The sequence below is a fragment of the Vanellus vanellus genome (assembly GCF_965231255.1).
Source record: "Vanellus vanellus genome assembly, chromosome: 1".
Lineage (NCBI taxonomy): Eukaryota > Metazoa > Chordata > Aves > Charadriiformes > Charadriidae > Vanellus > Vanellus vanellus.
The window spans coordinates 64,261,648-64,279,996 of NC_138905.1; the positions used below are offsets into that span (position 1 = coordinate 64,261,648).

Consider the following 18,349-nt stretch of genomic DNA (forward strand, 5'->3'; position numbering starts at 1 on the left):
CGCGTCCCTATCTGGGAGAGAAAGGACTTGTTGTACAGCACAAGCAGAAGGCATTGGAGCACAGAGGAGAGACGTAGATTTGGCACTTGAGCGCAAACAGTATGTCCCTGCCGTACCACGTCGCTGGCCGCCTTCAGCATAACTATTTAGGTTATTGGTAGAAGGGTACATGTCCCAAAATATGTAATTGTCAGGCTTTTCTGGGAGCTCTTCAAATGCAGTAAGTCTCAGTCCTTTCTCCCAGAATGCTTCTACCTGCAGGGAAAGATGGCCTTGTCACTAAAGGCTTCGTTTTCAGATGCCAGCAACTATTTATCTCGGCAAAGGAAGGAGCCAGGGCCATTTTTGTTTCTGCTTTGCTGTCGGTTCTTCAGAGCAAGAACTTGTTGAGCACATAGGTAGCACAGACCTTGGCTATCTTTACCTCTGCACGTGCAGCAGCAATGCAAATACGTACATTCTCCTTCCTCGTCCCGCTTTGATGTGAGTTGTCTTACACAGATAAAACAGCCCCCCAGGTTTATGATGTCTCCTGAAAACCCCAGGGCCCATGCCTGCCAGCTTGTGTTTTTAATGCCTGGCCACAGGAGCGCTGCCGAAAGGGCAGGACCTGTGCAGCGTTTTCATTTGCTGTGTTTACAGGGCATCTCCTCTCTTTTGGCAGCCAGCAGTGGTCGGCAGCTAAAGGCGCTTCTGAACGCAACACCACGCAAGGGTCTCACTCCAGCTGGCAAGGGCAGGAGAGACAAAAGTAAGAGCAGCAGCTCTGGAAAGGGAAACAAGAGGGGCAAAGACAGGGGAATGGGAGATTAAAACATCAGATTGGAAAGGAACAATGAATTCCTGGTGAGGAATACAACTGGGGAGATAGAGAAGGAACAGATTGCAGCTCGCTAATGAGGCAGACGGCATTTTCTTTGTGATCTGCAAATTCAGTTGGGTTTTCTGACAGCAAAAGACCCCATGCTATCCAGAAATCTGTTTGATACATGACCTGCCTCCCTCTGCAGCTGCTGGAGCAGGCAGGTCTGGCAGAGCCCACCGGGCTCTCACGGCCGAGCCCTTGCAGCACCCCGGGGAGAAGGCAGGCAGGACATGGGCAGGGCCATACCTCCCTGCTGCCTGCTAAACTGCAGCACTCTGAGCTACGCAGGCCTGTCAAAACGGGGAGGATGCTCTGCTTGGACCACAAAGCCGGGGTGACAGCCAGGCTCAGCGTCGCAGGCAGGGCCCCAGATGCGAGGGGCTGCCGAGGACCATTAATGAAGGGCTGAGGGCATCTGGCAAAACACTGTCTTGCTGCAAAGGTCCTTGGAGTATTAGGACTGTAGCTCCTCTGATAGGCAAGAAAGTTCCGGCTGTGTTATTTCAATCTGTAAGGGCTGCAGACAGCAACGCAGAGCAGTTCAGGATATGTCACCCTCGGAGCAGGGACGTTGTTACCCGCCATCGGCACTAGTGTTCTGGCAGCGCCGAGGCATTCTTGCAAAACTCTTCCAGGGAAGGAGAGGGAGGAAAGACAGCAAGCCGCAGATCCTCACATCTAGCTCCCACCCCTTAGTTCCCTGTATTTCATTAGACAAATAATAGCTCGGGGTCAATAGCATCAGCCTCTTTCCTAGAAATGAAATAACCACAGCCAACTCTCAGGTTGCCAAGGACCCGGGGATGCAGGCAGAGGTCCCTACTCTGCAGTCAGCTGCTTTTGGTGTCTTTCGCACAGCACTACTTCCATGACACTAGGCAATAGCACGTCTCTCCTTTGCTGTGGTTCGGGGAACATAAGTGTATGAAAGATGGGGCAAGAGCTGCCACCCACACGCTTGCTTTCCTCATTGAAGCCTTGGCAGAAGTACTCAGAAATAAATGGGCAGAGGGGGCCCAGTTGTTTTCTTTCCTATGGGATAAAGAGATTACAGTTCTCAGAGTTATCAGACTGATACTTGCCTTCAGTATTAAAGTCTCCAAAACAAAAGAACAAAGAGAAATTCCGCACAATCGATAGCTCAGTGCACCTGACGGCTCACACAGAGTTCAGCTCTATGAAGATACAAATCATCACTAATGTTCGTAGGGAGATGTCCTTTCTCTGACCATTTGCAGGGAGGAGGAACACAGAGATGCAAAGTGCCCCTCGCAGGATTTTGTTACAACAAGATGCAAAGACTTGGTTTGCTTGGGCCAAGTCACATACACACTTGCACCCCAGAAGCTGGGGACTGCCAGGCCCCTGAGCCATCTCTCTGCTTCGTGCTAACACGTGTACTGCTACCCCTCGTGCAGTCGGCAGCAATCCCAGACCCGGGACCTCCATGAAGAGAAGCTGATGAGAGGAGCCTGACTAAGGATGAATTCATCAAGCGATGGGTCAGCCCTTTGAGACTCACCCCTCCCATCAACTGACCTGGGCTCTCCTCTACCTGTCCACAAACTTAGCTCACAGCCAAAAACGTCACCAGCGCTTACTTTTACTCTGGAAACACAGCAAACAGCATAGTGCCAGCATATGAGCCAGATCACCCACAGCAGGGCAGCAGAAGTCTAAAGACAAGATACTCCAGCCTCTGCTTTATAAAATATATATTCTCTGACACGGGACCACAATACACTGATTTTTATATACACATCCATTCCTCTAAAAGTTCTCCCTCCTATTGGAAAGACAAAGTTCCTCCAAAACAGTTATCTAACAAATATCCCTATTTTTGTCCCTCTTACAGTCTAATTACTCAAACTTGTCAAAATTATCAGCGTGACTTTTCCTACTTGTCATGGAAAAATCTCTGTAACCAGCTCCAGTTGCCTTTCCCTTTCTTAAGTATTTGCACCACCGAGCACCTACGCTCACTTACAGCTACACAGACCCAGGCCTGCAGATCAAAACCCAACACTTCACACCTGTGCCAAATCAGCACCAACAGTTTGCTGTCAGAAAGATGCCCAATTGATATGGGACATCCAGTGAATGACTTCAAGCGAAGATGCCTCCTTAGAGGATACGCTGTAGGCTTTCGTGATAGGCAGGGGGAAGGTTACGGGGCTTACCTAATGGCATTTGAGTGTGTTACTCGAAACACCAAACTAGGCAGTCTTCCTTCTGACACAAAAAGTCAAGCCCCTGCCACATGAAACCATTGTAGACTGGTTTTGTGTTATCACTGTGCTTGCAAAAGGCATGAATGTATTTACATCCTTCTCGATTGCATATCTATTTAGGTGTTATCACCAGTTTTTCAACGACCATCATATTTAGTTCTTGCATTTTCCTCTCCTGTGAAAGTTTTCATCATGCTTTGGACTCACGCTCACTGACTGTTTACAAGCCACCTCTGGCCTTTTATTTCAGGACATCTGCTTAGAGAGGGTGATATGTTTCTGGCTGGGGCTGACATTGCATATATTGTTAAGAACAGCCTGTCTGTAAGTCTGCAAGGTCAGGATATTTCTGAAGAGTAACAACAAAAAGGCAGACACCATTTAAAATGCGTCTCAGGTCATCAGTCACTAAGGTACTCTGCTTTATCAGTCTTGCATACAAAGGACTATCAGCCCTCGTGCTTTGTCGAAGCAATGTTCCTGCCTGGTATAAAGAGACGCTTCAAAAGGCATCTCTGTCCCAATTTACTTAAAATGAAAAAACAAACTAAAAAAATTGTGCTCCAGCCATAGAAAAGCCATGCAAATCCCCATGAGCTGATTTTTCCAGGGAGGTTTCTTACCTCTAACACTGTTGATAGAAAGTCAATATTTAACAGAACAGATGCCACAGAGATACACTTCTGTTTCTGGAAATAAACGTGAAGGCCACATTGAACATGCCCACACATCCCCAACATGACACAAACTTACGGCATGGCCCCGAGGACAGCCAGGAGCTGGATCTCTGAAAGCCAGCTGGATTTATCTGCAGACTGGTGAGGAGCGATTGGGGAGAATAACCTAATTAGTTGCAGTCCTGAAAAACTGTATTCATTTCGGGTTCTACATAAATGTTCTTCCAAAAGACACCGCAAACTCCAAAGAACAAGTGCAACATCAACTTTCTCGAATTACTTCCTGTTAGGAAAATAAGTTGCAGAGCAGAGGTTTTTCCTGATTTAAAGTGCCTTCGATGGTAACGATTCCTCAGCCCAACTGAACAACACGTGGCTTTCTAGAGCAGCTGAGGAATGATTTGTGTGGATTTCGTTGGGATCTCTCTTTTTTCTTCCCTTCTTTTCACTTTCCTCCAATCTCTTCATTTTAGTGGCAGACAAATTGCAAGATGGATCCCAATAAAGAGACATTTGAAGTTTTTCTTTACTGTGACAGCAAAGTAGAGCCTTTAACCAATAAGCATGGACTCACATGAGAGATCACCCTGGATTCTCACCCGTCCTCCCTCAATGAGCCAATGCCTAAGAATTGATGAACAGGCTAATAGAACCCTCCTGAATGCTTTATTGCATGCACAAACTCTTACGGAGACAAGGGCACTCTTAGGCTACGGGAACTTTGGGAGTTAGGCAACTTACACTAAAGCAGGGAAGCTGCAGGGAAGATCTAAGCAGCAAGAAAAAGAAAAAGGTTACAAAACACGACACCAGGAAACCCAGCAGCAAGGTGCATTTGCTGTACCTTCATCCTCATGATTTCTCATGGGTATCTTTGACCACTGACAGTAACAACCAGGACTACAACGTCGTGTTTCTGATAGACAGGACTACTAAAATTTTCCAAGCCCACCAAAGCAGCACAAAACCTCCACAAACTCAAGCCACAAAAACCGTCACGAGTTGGTATTTCCACTTCCCTCCTCTCTCCTCCAACATTCCCTCAAAAAAGTTATTGAGTCAGTCAATAAACATTTAAGTTTTATTTTAAGGCATTAGCTGTTTTGCTATTTAAGTCCAAGTTACTTTGAAATAAAAATAGTACTGTTTGCATTTTTCCCCCTGAAGAAAAGCAGTGCCAAAACCTAACCTCCTTTCACACAGAACCTAGGTGCAAGGAATCTGCATCTTCCCCGCAGAAGAACACTGTGGGAAAGACATCCCATACGCATCTCCTCATTTCATGGGAACTGGAGGTAAAACCAAGGAACAGCTGAGAGATGCAATAAAAAGATTGGCTTTATTCTATTGTAGCAATATCCCTTTGACTGTGACCCTGCCATTTTAGTCATGGTTACTCCGGGGTACGTCATGACTAACATCTCCCACTGTACATCCCTGACAGCGGAGGAAGTGCTGGCCTCCGAAGCGGTAACTGTGGTGAGTGCAGCCCTTTGTTTTTACCGGATATTTTCAGGGTAGCACAGAAAAAGCAATCGCATCTGGGACCATCTCAAGGGGCCATTGGCAAAAATCCAGAGGCTCCATAGAAGAAGCAGCAGATTGTGGATTTTGATGCCTTGGGCAGGATGTCTGTTTCCACAATGGCTGGGGAAGGAAGGAATATAAAGGAAGATGGTCTGATAAGAACGTGGCCATGATAAAAAGGCTCTGTTCAGTATTCATTTACTTTAGCAAGAAGAAAGGTGCCCACAGTCACTGGGTTACAGGCGTTAGCCTCTTGCCTCAGTGGAATGAGAAATGGTTAGTACTGAGGCAATGTTAAATACTGGATTTTAAAATGAGTACAAAAATAGACAGAGAGCACAAGAGATGTGACAGGCAGTGGGTGCTTCTCGTTCATCCTGGAGTTTTGCAGAAAGTTGTTAAAATCATTTCCTCAGCAATTTCAGTGCTGGTGGCTCTGTCCTGCTTTGTGCTGGACAGACGAAACTTAGTAGCTGCAAGGTGAAGAGCTGCGCTTTCTGAAATCAAGCATCTCTTCCACAATAAAAACTACCAGCCTTTTACTTACAGATTTGTTCTGCCGCCCTTGGAGAGCTGGAAACATTCACAGTAGCCAGAGGAGTGGAGTTACCCATCCACCTATAAAGAGCTTCACTAAAATTTTAAAAGCACTCTATCATGTGAACACTCCCCCCTTCTGGTTGCCAGCTGGTCTTTATGCCACCTCGGCTTACTTGTTTACCGAGAGAAAAATAGAGATTTCGGAAGTAAAGCTTGAGGCTGGGATTCCCTGTATGATCGAGGCCACTGGCAGCATGATGGAACATCACGTTCCCTAACCTCCCAGCATCTGCCCATGGCAAGTTGTCTCACCTGCCCTCCGTTTTGGATCGCTCTGCCTTTTCCAGACGTAGTTTTATTTTGTGCATTCCTATGTCAAATGCCAGAAGTGACAGCTTTAAGGGGATGGCTGCCTGCACCGGGCTTTGACTTGAAGCTCCTTTTTTTTGGTGAAATTCCGACCAGCTGAGAGGCAAGAAGTTAACGCTGCAGGCTGTATCGTGAGCTCCTCCTGGCGGTCATTAATATTGTATTAACTTCCCTTGTGTCTGAGCTCAAAAAAAAAAGAAAATCAGATTTTGGACATTGTCCTCCCTCTTCTGTACTCAACAAACACATTTTAAAATGGAAACAGAAAATAAATCATGTATTCCAAGAGTGATGTAAAGGCTTTCATTCCTTACTTCTTGCAGATGTAGCTAAAGGGAATGAACACATCCTTACCCCTTGCATTGTTGTTTTTTTTTTTAAAAAAAAAAAAAAACCAAAAAAAAAACCAAAAAAAACCCAAGCGTTTCCTGATAGTAGAAGAAATAATTTTGTTTGCTGTAATTTCCACTCTTTTGGATGACACACAGCCAAAGAAATACCTCCTTCCCAACTATTTAAGTCTGTTCAAGACAGTCTTCACGGTGAGTCTGCAGGGTGGGAAGAAGGAAAGAGGAAGGAGTGTTACCCATATAATTTTCTGAGACTGGGATGGAATGGATAGAATGGAAAATTCTATTCTACTCAAATGGCATGGGTAAAAATATTGCAGAAAGCTAAATTATAAATAATTCTGGCCTAAGTCATTAACCAAACCAGTTTGTTAGGCATTGCATGAGCATCTAGCATCCAACAGCTGCTGTCCCAGAAAGGTGACATTACAAAGAACAAGCGGTAACACCAAAATGAAACAAAAGGTGGGAAAGAAAACAACACAAGAGTTTTTGCAAAGACTGTCACTAGCAATCTTCTCCATTCCCCTTCTAGCTATACATTAGTATATGATTTGATGACATTGCAGAGTATTTTCTGATCTCTTTATAACATGAAGTTATATAAATATATGAATATATAAATAAATGAATTTATATGAAGTCTTCATACACACTCTGTTAGCCAGGTAGCAGAAACAAAACAGATTAAATAACCATATTTGCCTCTGCTTAGAGCCTTGCTGTCAAAAACTGACTTGATGTACTCCGAGATTTTCAGAACTGGGCATCAGACACTTTCTTCAGGGTGGGCTAGTAGAAATCTATGTTAATCCTGCCCATTTTCAGTACATAGCCAAAATGCCTCATATCAGAACTATTAAACCCAGCATCTTGCATTAGAAAGGCTCATTTCAGAAATGTTTTGTTCAGGATACCCTTCTGATGACTTGGTATGGAATTGTGCAATAGCTGATCTATATAACATCAGAGGATCCATTTTTTCCACCATCATCAGCACCCCTTTTTTTTTTTTTTTTCCTTTGCCGCTTCTACATGACCACTGTCTCTTATTCAGCTTAAGCGCAGACAATGGGCTTCCAAAACCTAGTTTGCTCAGGTACTGTTGCACAGAGAGAGAAGTGAATGACACTGGAGATCAGAGGCACAGCCTGGGCCCATGTCAGACTGTGTTCTTGTGTAGACAGTGTTTGCCTCAGCTGTCAGTCAATCCCCACTTCTGGGAAAAGCACAGATTAAATGACCTGCATACACATACACACAAATGTATATCTTTTCTTCTGCATACCTCTAAGATAACTTACAAACTAATAGTGATGCAGGTCCTATGTTTGAAAGTGATCTGTAAATCCCTTCTTTTTCTAAACTTTACTGTTAGACCTTTTTAATTTCCCAGCTCTTGATGTTATTGATGATGATCTTGATGGTGTTGATTTGAAGGCCCTTTGGGCTGTTGAATTTTATTGGTGTTTCACAGGTATGGCAACCTTTGGGCTCACACTGCATCATTAATTAGCCCCTTAAGATATTGATACTGTTTGAGTAGACAGGAAAATCAGCGAGCAACAGTTGCACTCAAATGCCCTTAAAGATTTGGAGAATTTGAAAAATGTAGAAATGGAAGGCCAGAGTTGTCTTAGCTTACATGAGAATTACATCAGTGAAAAGGACTAAGCAATTCAATGCAGAAACGCTGCAAAGCATAACCAAAGAAATTAAGTGGAGAAAAAAATAAAAATCAATATAGCTTCCTTAAATGCTCAGCAAGATTTTGTAACCTTCAGCTACAAAACCTAAAAATCTATAGAAATAATCTGTTAGAATTTTTTTAGACTTGTGATTTTTAACTTGGCTGAAACAGAATACAAGCCTAAACATAAGAGAGTAGTGAAATGGAATAATAATAATAAAAAAAAAAATCATAAAAAATAAAGAGGTCACTAAAAATCCTCCAGCTCAGGTCCTTTGCAAAACCAGCCAGAATCTGGATCTATTATAGTCCAATCATCCTGGCAGCTAATAAAGAAATTCAAGCAGAAAGATCCAGAGATCTGAAATAATTCTCGAAGAGGTCACTTGGTTTAGATGTTTTTATAGAAAAGGAAATGTGTCTGTTCAACCTCCTTTTGTCCTGTTACTACAGTGACTGAAACACTGATGATTCAGTGCTGCAGTGATATCGTGGCTTTCCAGGCTAAGCTGCTATGTTATTGGGTGACTGAAACATTGGACAAAGCCACATTCCACTCAATTTCATTCAAAGTAACAACTGAGGATTGAAACATAGCAAAATGACAATGGTTTAGAAAAAGCTTTTCCAAAATTGCAAAATGGAGAGGTTCACTTCATAGTATGCCAGCAGTGTAACTGAAACACTGATTTGGAAAAGTAAGATTTAAATAATACTTCAAAATACTCAAACCCAAGCTGACCGAGCTGGTTGCATTTATAAGTTCACACCATTCCAGGTATCAGCTTGGACACCTCCCTATTATTTTCTGTCCTGTTTATCACAGAAACATACCTAAACCTCTCCAAACCTGACATCCGTGCAAAGGACAGGAAGGCCACCGCTCCAGGGAAGCACAGAAGAATCCTTCCACACCTGGAAGCAGTCCCCAGTGGGCAGTGGCTGGGGATGGGAGCCTTCCTCTAAGAAGACCCCAGTGAGACTGGTCAGATCTTAGCCTGGCTACCGCTTCTCCCCCCCAACACAAGCGAAAGCAGTGATGTCCATCTTTTGGGATTGCACCACTTCCATGCTCTTCACCACACAGACTGGCATAGCTTGAATACATGAGGAAAGAGGTGAAAAGAACAGCCCCATAGGAGCTGGCATGTCAACCAGTCAGAACAAGACAAATCCCTTCTGCCTTTTGCAGGTGCCTCGGTGATATCTGCAAACTGCTGCTTCAGTCTCCTAAAGGGCACAGGTTCCTCTCCTGACTGGCCAACTACCCTGACCCTTGCTGCTCCCTTCAGTCAGCAGTACACACTCCAGAGGCCCTCATCACATTAGCAAAACAAAGGTTAAGATATAGCAGCACGATCCAAAGCCTTCCCTATAAATGAATTCCTGCACAGGAGAAAGCAGAGAGGACCGCCCTACCTCCTTCCCACAGTAGGCTGGACTGGCACGCACCAAGACAAATTTTTTTCCAGGGGAGCACTGGGAGTTCTGAATCGTAGGTCTTGACCAAGGATCCCAAAAGAGCAAACTGCAGCATCACCTGAAAACCCTTAGAAGCACAGCTACATATTTAAAGAAATGTCACTACATCAGCTGAGGCATTAATTTAGACTTCATTAAAATCAACATATACACGTTCAGCAGATGAACTTGTTAGAAATTAAGGGTAGGGTTGTACCCAAGGTGTGCAAATCTAAGCAGATTCTTCCCTAGAAAAAGAAACAATGGTGCTTCTAGCCAGAAATCAACCTTATTTTGGCCCTATTACTTACAGCCATTTCTATCACCTGACTAATTATTTCAGGTATTAAGCCCATTCAGTATAAATCCTCCATGCTGGTGCAACGGTGAAAAAATCTAGCATTCCTGCAGCTAATTAAGAAAAAATTACCTCATGTTATACATATGGTTTCCCTTCTGTTCTCTACCACTATGTACATTTTCATCAGAATACTCAACTTAGTATCTTTAAGATCTCAAGTTATACTATAACCTGTGCTTTAGCGCTTCAGCTAATGACTCGAGGTACAGGCTCCACACATTTAACAGATCAGAGATTTCTTTTTGTGTTGTTCCCAGTCTTTTAGAGTCTTTTCAGTGAACCACAACAGTCTGGCACAGAACGATGCTCATTTTTTTCTTCAAGCCATGAACTGTAAAACACAGTGAAAGTTAGCATCAATGCTGAAAAAATTTAGAAATCTCCGAATGTCCCAACCAAGTCAACAATAATTTAAATACAGTATTTTGAGTATTGACAGCACTACTTTGTTGTCAATTACAATGTGTAATAAGAAGGATTGGTGAAGACATTCCTTTCATCATAGCTATGGTAAAAATACTGATATTACTGGAGTTCAGTAGCTGACATTCTATATTGTTTACAATTCTTTGAAAGTAGAGGCATCAGGAAACATAGGACAGAATAAATAAAAACATATATACATTTCATACAGTACCTGCCATTGTTGAAGACAGTTTGAGTATAGCAATAAAAAAAAAAAAAAAAATCCTATGGCCTGCTAAAGCATTTCTGACTTCCTCATGTGTTGTAATTTCGTGGATGGTCCTCTTTTTGAAGTTGTGTATTTTTTAAACGTCCTGAACGCATTAACCTCAGGGAATTCTGCCTTATTCCTACATCTCTTCCTAGACACTACATATATTATTGCATTCAATTCATCTAGATGACATAATTTTTCTTCTTAATTACTATAATAAGTGCTATTTAAAATATACTTTAAAATAAGAAAGCTACTAATGGCAACATTACTGAAAACAGTCTATAAGCTACCCGTTCATAGCAGTGGCCCTGTATTGTGAGCACATAAGCAAGGCAAGGTTTGTGCAGAGCGCTAAACATCACATTTATTTCCCACTCTCCAAATATGTCCGTTGGTCTAATACATATCACTTCCCCTAAAAACCTCACTCAGGGTAACTGTGGGGATGTAAAACATGAAATATCTTTCTGCTTCGTGTATAAACTGAACTCCTTTAAGTGAAATATTATTGAAGAAAATGGATCAACAGAACCAGTCCCTAAAATAGCTGCGTAACATACACTGTATAACATACCTCTTCTGTGGCTACAAGAAAGTAGGTATGTTATACAGTGTTTCTGCACTTTCCCAAAGCATCTCACTAATAGCTCTTCTCTGAGCTTCTGCAAGAGCCTGAAGAGAAAGAGATCATTCAGATGCCATGTCCCATTTAATGCTTGGTCTCCCTCCTAAGACTATGGCAATTCAGCATCACTTGTGGTGCTTAGTTTTAGGACAGGCACAGCTGTCCAGAAGCTTTTGGAATATGACCAACTGATTTTGTAGTAGTGCACTGCAGAGCTTGCAGATTTTTCTTCTCCCCCCTCACGGTGTACCTGGGCTGAATATGGACAGACTCAGAAGCAAAAGGGTTCCTCTCAATGTCAACCTCCTCTGAGCCACCCAGTTCCAACATCACTTTTAGGATAGTTGGCAGGGTAAATACTCTTTGGATGCTCTCCTTCCTCAATAGGAATATAGCTCGCTGGGAACACAGAGGTTAGCCACCTCTTGAGGAGAAGAATTAACCACATGGGAAGAGCTCTGTTCAGTAACTGTCACACGATGGAATTCAAAACAATTTCTACGAGTGCTGGTCGAGCACAGGAAAAACCTTACTGGGCCAGACGTGTAATGGATTTATTCTAAGATCTTTTTTAAAAAAGCAAACCCACTATAACTAAAAATCAACAACTTAAAAATGAAGCACATGACTTAGTATCTTTTTCAAATTAATACTAGCCTGAAAAAGCTGCCTCGTTAACCACATTTCCTCAGCCCAGATCCTATTTTAGGAGACCAGAGTAGCAGTTTCTAGAGCTTTGCTGGCTTTTAGTTTACCAGAACAAAAAGCTGACTTGCATCCTTATGACTACCACCAAGGTGCAGGATTCAAGGGCAAATGTTTCTTCCAGAAAAGTACCACATTCTATGGGTGGGAAATTTACTCACACTCATTGCAGCAAATAAAACATTTCTTATGAGAGATAAACTTTGGGGCAAAGCATCACAAACAAGCAGACTCTTTGTATATTGTTCTTTTAGTTAACTTGTATGTTCCAAAGTAGAGTGTTTTTTTCCAAGACCAAAGCAAATACAGCAGGAACAGTACAGATAAATAGATCTATTAAGCCAAACACAATTCTTTAAAAATTTGCAGCACTTATTCTAAAGACTGAATATAATTGGCTTCAGAGAAAGCAGACCTTAGTCTAGACAAAGCAAACTGTCCTATTAGCTGGCTGTTAGGTGGAATACTATGAGCTCCGGCAATGGCAGACTTTATTCATTGTCTTCATCACCAATTATTTCTTCCACAGGTAAAAACTTTACTCATTGACCGCTGTAGAAACAAAGGCATTTAAAATTCCTGGTTGTATCAGAATGAGTAACAATAACATTTTGGTTTTACAGTTTCAGTCCTCATTAACTTTTGGCTTGAAAGAGTTGACATTACTTACCAGCAGTAAAAGTGTAATTTCAAGGGCTCCCAGGAGAAATACTTCTATACAAAGAAAAAAAGTTTCTATAGAACCCAACACTCAGCATGATTGACTTCACTATATTCATTCTACTACTCAGGTTTCCATCACTAATCCAAAGTTATATCTAAACAAAACAAACAAGAAAAGGTTTGGTTGAATGTGTTAACTGATGAGCCACCACCACAATAACTTCACAACTTAAGCAGGTTATCACAAACCCTCTAGTGAAAGAGTTGAACGTCACTAAATGTACACAAAACCAAGCTTGTAGGCACTTTACAAGGGGATATCCTACCTCAAAAGCAGTAGAATAGTGTTGATTAAAAAACAAAAACAAACCAACAACAACAAAGAAAAAAAAAACACAAAGAAAAAAAAAAACAAAGAAAACCAAAACCAACAACTTCAGTCTTCAGACAACAAGACACGTATCTTGCCCATTCCCTGACTTTAGAAATTCTTTTTTTTTTTTTTTTCCTTATTTGGTAGCCTTGAAATCTTTAAAATCCATCTGCCCATTAGGAAAGAACAATCCAGGGAAGCATTTCCCCATCCTCCCCAAATAGAAAAGCAGAAAATCAGAATGGAAATACAGCTCCAGGTGCTGAAGGCTATCCAGTAGCATTTAAAGCAGCACTTTGAGATATTTCACATATTGTCCAGTGTATTATCTGACCTATTATCCACCAAACAGCAATCACAGAGAAAAGCTCTGGAGCATAGCTGGCAAAAAGAAAAGGACAAGTAGTAAAGGTGCTTATATAGGTTTTTATATGAGTATGAAACTTGTATTTGTGGCCCACTGAGGTGGTCTCTTAAGTCTATCACTTTATTTTAAGGCCAAAACACTAGTTTGAGCAGCGAGCTCAGTGTGATAAATCCTGATGAGTCTGCCTGATGGAAATGTGTTCTTCAGTCACAGTGATCAAGACTTTTTCAAAACACATGGTTGCTCAGATAGACAAACATCTCTTTCAGATCTTTGGCAAATCTTTGGCTAACCAAATTTAAAATCAGTTTTAACACATTAATTAAAAATATGTATAGGCATGTCAAAATACAGCAGAAACTGATTTCTGGACATACAAATATTTAATCTTCATCCCACGTACTTAAATCATTATTTTTCCTCCTGATTTCTTACTCCACTCAAGTGAAATTTGCTTTTGAAACAGCACAGAAGTTTCTGCCCCCCAAATCTACAACGTTAGGCCACAGAACTTACTAGTTGGTTGGGTTTTTTAAAACTATTTCAATCTTATACTTAAGCAGTACATGGCTTTATGAGGTCAGCATTCTTGCTCTTTGTTTGTAAAGCACCTGGCACAACGAAGTCCTGGTCAATGAACAGATCTCCTAGTCATTATATTCAACCATAAATTCTCTGTAAACCAAAAGCCAGGCTAAGAAGTAAACTTGAGCAGCTGCAGAGGACGCTCAAATCGAACACGTTTTGCGACCTGGTTCTTCCACTGCCATTGCTGCGTCATTTATCTAAGGCTCTCAGAAAATGACCATCACTGGAATCCAAGCATCTGCCTATCACAGCACTGAAGCAGTTCAGTAGCATGGACCACTATTTGCAAAAGAAAATGCATTAACGGAAGTTGGAGCGCCACACAGTAATGCTTCCATTACCCCGAAGTAGAGTACCCACATGCAAACACTGTACTGCCATATGGTGTCAAAATAGGGAACACTGACAACTATAAACCAGAAGACGATGATGGGAGAAATCAGCAAAGAAGTTATCCAGAATTAAAAGCAAGTATGACAAAGTACACGGAAGTGTGAAAGAGAAACCTCTTCTTCCAGAAACTGCACACACTTAAAGGAAAATGGAGGGGGGGGCGGGGGGGGGGAACCACAACAAAATCAAGAAATCAGTCAGCAATTAGTAGCATGAGACAAAACTGAACAAAAACCAAGAGCAAGGTTACGACAATGCCATTTGACACCCTTTTTACAGTTCTAGATCTGCTAATATGATGGAACACAAATACTTCCACCTTCCTTTTTGTATCAGGATTCAAAAAGAATATACACATCTTCACAAAATGCATTTAGTTGCCATATAACATAGTTGGATTGAAATGAGATTTGCACTTTGAAAAACTAAAAAAACAGTATGAGAATATTCCCTCTCACATTTCTCCAGAATTTTTTTTTCTTTAAAATGCAACAAGTAAAGGGCACAGATTGGACCTAGAAAAGCATTTTTCTTCTCATGAGACTGTACAGTTTTCTGTATTTACATTGAAACAAACGAGCAGAAATCTGAAGAAATTAAACACTTTAGAGTGCTAAAATCAAATCATAAGCAATACATTTTTTTAATTTCAGTATTTTAAAGTACAGAAAGTGGAAACTATGAATATCAAATACAAATTTAAACAAAGCCACTTGTCCTCCCCTAGAATAATCAATGTGAACTACTTATAGAAACTTACAAATTTAAAGTAAAATCGAAACAAAATAAATACTGTACATAAACTTTCCCTGCCTGCAGGCAAAAGAGGATGGGAAATACTGTTATGAATTGAAAAAAATGCTCTTAAAGCTGCAGCATCCCATTTCCCAGCCAAATACTTAACACAGTAGTGCGTTTCTGTAAAAAGGAAGACACACATACACCGACCCCCTACTGAGCAGACAAGCTAATATTTTCAGGAGACATTAGAAGGAAAGATAGAAATTAGACTATGAGAGTAGAAAAAGGAGAGGAAAAGACAAACGGGCCAGCAAAACATTACTACAAAACTAGGAAATATAGCCAAGAACTAGTCCCCCCTTTTTTTTTTTCTTCTTTTTTTTTTTTTTCAAATTCCATGTTTTTTTTTAAAAAAAGATTCACCAAAGCATTGGCAGCAATAGACATTTCCCAGCAGAAGTGACAATACATATCAATATAATCTCTTAAAGTGATCCCTTTCATTCCCTTCCCACAGCATGAAACTCTTATGGCTTAATTTATATTAAAAGTAGAAAAAGTCCTTTTTTTTTTTTCCAAACAGAAATGCAGCCTATGAAGAACATGCATTTCCTTATCAGTGCTACTTGTATTTCCCATCCACTGCATGATTTATCATTCATACGCTTCCCCAAAGAGAGTTACTACGATGTTTCTTGTTGGGGTTTTTTTTGGAAAAATGGATGTTGCAGCTTTTAAACTTGTTTAACCACAAATAGTAAGGCCCTTGGTTCCATTTATGTTTCTTCAGTGAAAGACTGTCTCTGGGCTCACTCAACCCCAGAGCTACAAACAGCTTTTAATGGTCTGGAAGTATCGCATGAATGAAACTCTGGAAAGACACTAGATTTGGGGGTCATAGGTGGGGGTGTGAAGGGCTAAGTGGGCATGTGGAGCCTAAATAGGACACTAGCCATAGGCCAGGTCGTTCTAGCTTCAGTTCTGCTTAGTCCCCACAATTACCAAACAGGGGGTAGCAAAATTCAAATCAGCTCTGACTCCAAAATCCTGCAAAAATTTTCAACATTTACAAATTCATGGCCTTGTGAATGAAGGTAGCTTATGCCATATAACAAAGCCTAGGGAAAGCTGAAGCCTCTAAAATGCGATCACGATACTGTGCTCTCTTACATCTCTACTAAAGGTAACACAAGTACTTCAACCACCAAAAAAAAACAAAAACCCCCAAATCCCCCATGTGATCAGAAATCAACAATTTTAACTCTCAACATCTAACCCTTTCAAAATTGTCTTTAAGAATGGATTCATGTGAGTATTATAGGTTGCATAGGTAATCTACCTCAGAGGTCAACAAAGGCTACCTTGTAGCCAGGGTTTATTAGCAAGTATAGCAGAAGAAAAAAAGGGAAAGTTGCTGGAAGAGTCTTTGATATAGTTTCTAGGTGGACTTTCCATTTTCATGTTTGTTTCTTTTTTTTCAGTTGCAGGAACGTGAGAACTTAGAGAATGGGGAAACCCCTACAATATTTCACTTCCTATTGTTCTGTCTACAAAAAAAAATTGTTTTATGCCAAATCAAAGTTCTCTGGCTTTTCAAAAAATATTATCCTTGAAAACGAGTTACCATGGCAGGCTTCATTCTCTTTGTTGTCTAGTCAGTGTTCCCTACTCCCTCCCTCTTCCACCCTAAGTGAGACACCAAGGAAAAAAATAGGGCTTTTTCTCTCCACTACAACAACACAAAGTTCAGTCCTTCTACAGAAAGATTGGTGCAGTAGTGTTTTCGTCTAGAACACAATAAAAATATCCCTACATACAAGTACACAAAACAAGTGAGGTCACCACATCCTCTTCATGAGCTACCAGGAGACTTTTTTTTCCCTTTTGGTTTTTTTTTTTTTTCTTTTTTTCCCTTTTTTTTTTTTTAAATACTGCTTATCATGGCAATTTCTTTTAAATTACTTGTTCTGAGGTGGAACATCAGAATTAACTTCTGCTGGAAGCATGGATATCTGAAGAAAATGGGAATGAACCTCTGCCTGTTGACAGTCAGCGAAGAGACTATTACATAAATTCAAGACAGCGGAGAGCCACTTTGAAAAAAAAGGTAGAAAGTAAAGAAAGAATAAAACCAAGAAGTAATAATATATATGGGTCCAGCCACATCTGTGTTCCAATAGCAAGATACAGATAAATAATGCAGATGGTCAGAAGAGATTTTGTATAAGCCAGTCACATGTAAAAGAAAGCATACTCTGTATTTTAAAATTCCTTACTCCAGATTCTATTCTGGCATACTTCTATTTCAGATAAGCATTCTCAAAAATCTGCCTTTAAGAAAGGAGAGCTCATTCTTCATTTTGCTCTGAATCTGATTGCCACCCTAAACTGGAATTTTCTATTCTTAAAAATTATACAGCCAGCAAGAAGGAAACAGTTTGGTTCAATATGCTAAAGCTAAAACAGTTTCCAAAGCCTGCCAGGCATTAATCTATTTGCTCAAGCTTAAGCACAGAGAATATTTATACAGGTATATAATTTTAATTAATATTGACAACATAGTTTATTTCTTTGACTTACTTTGGTGAGAACATATTAGAGGATAATTATAATATTCTCTTTTAACTATTTCCATCTGGAAAAGCACCTGAGAACAGCAAGTACTTATAGTCACTTTCAGCACCTTTAGAGTACCTCTTAGCTTATCTTCTGCTTTTTAGAAATCCTTTGTTACCTCCATTCCCAATAGTCTAAAAAAGGTGGATAGCTTGCATTAAATTAAAAAAAAAATAAAATTAAAAGACTGAAAACATGCTTTTGTGAAAATATAATCAGCAAACAAAAAAAAGGATAAAAAAAATTCACCCAATCACACACACACAAAACTATGAAGTCAAGTCAATATAATGTAAAAGCAGGGCTGCAAAAAACACTCTTAAGTTACACTTTTCAAGCTGCAGAGGAGGTAAAGCTGTGAAAGCTACCTGGCTTATTTGCAGTTCCATTATGTTTTGACATTTCTCAATTTAGAAACAGGGTAATATAATGCTAAATAGTGTTGACCCTGCAACAATCAAAGACACCTGACATCAGAACTATTTCCATAAATTTGTAAAGGCATTCATAAGCTAGCCTAGATAA

At 40.7% G+C, this 18,349-nt stretch overlaps 1 protein-coding gene across 1 annotated transcript in view; it reads right to left on the bottom strand.

Moving 5' to 3' along the window:
* Positions 1–12,333: 12,333 nt before the first annotated feature.
* Positions 12,334–18,349, bottom strand: part of KDM7A (lysine demethylase 7A) — a gene marked incomplete at its 5' end in the record, with an annotated part of 74,118 nt that continues 68,102 nt past the window's right edge. Inside the window, one exon of the mRNA XM_082479250.1 lies at positions 12,334–12,901. The remainder of the gene's footprint in view (positions 12,902–18,349) is intronic.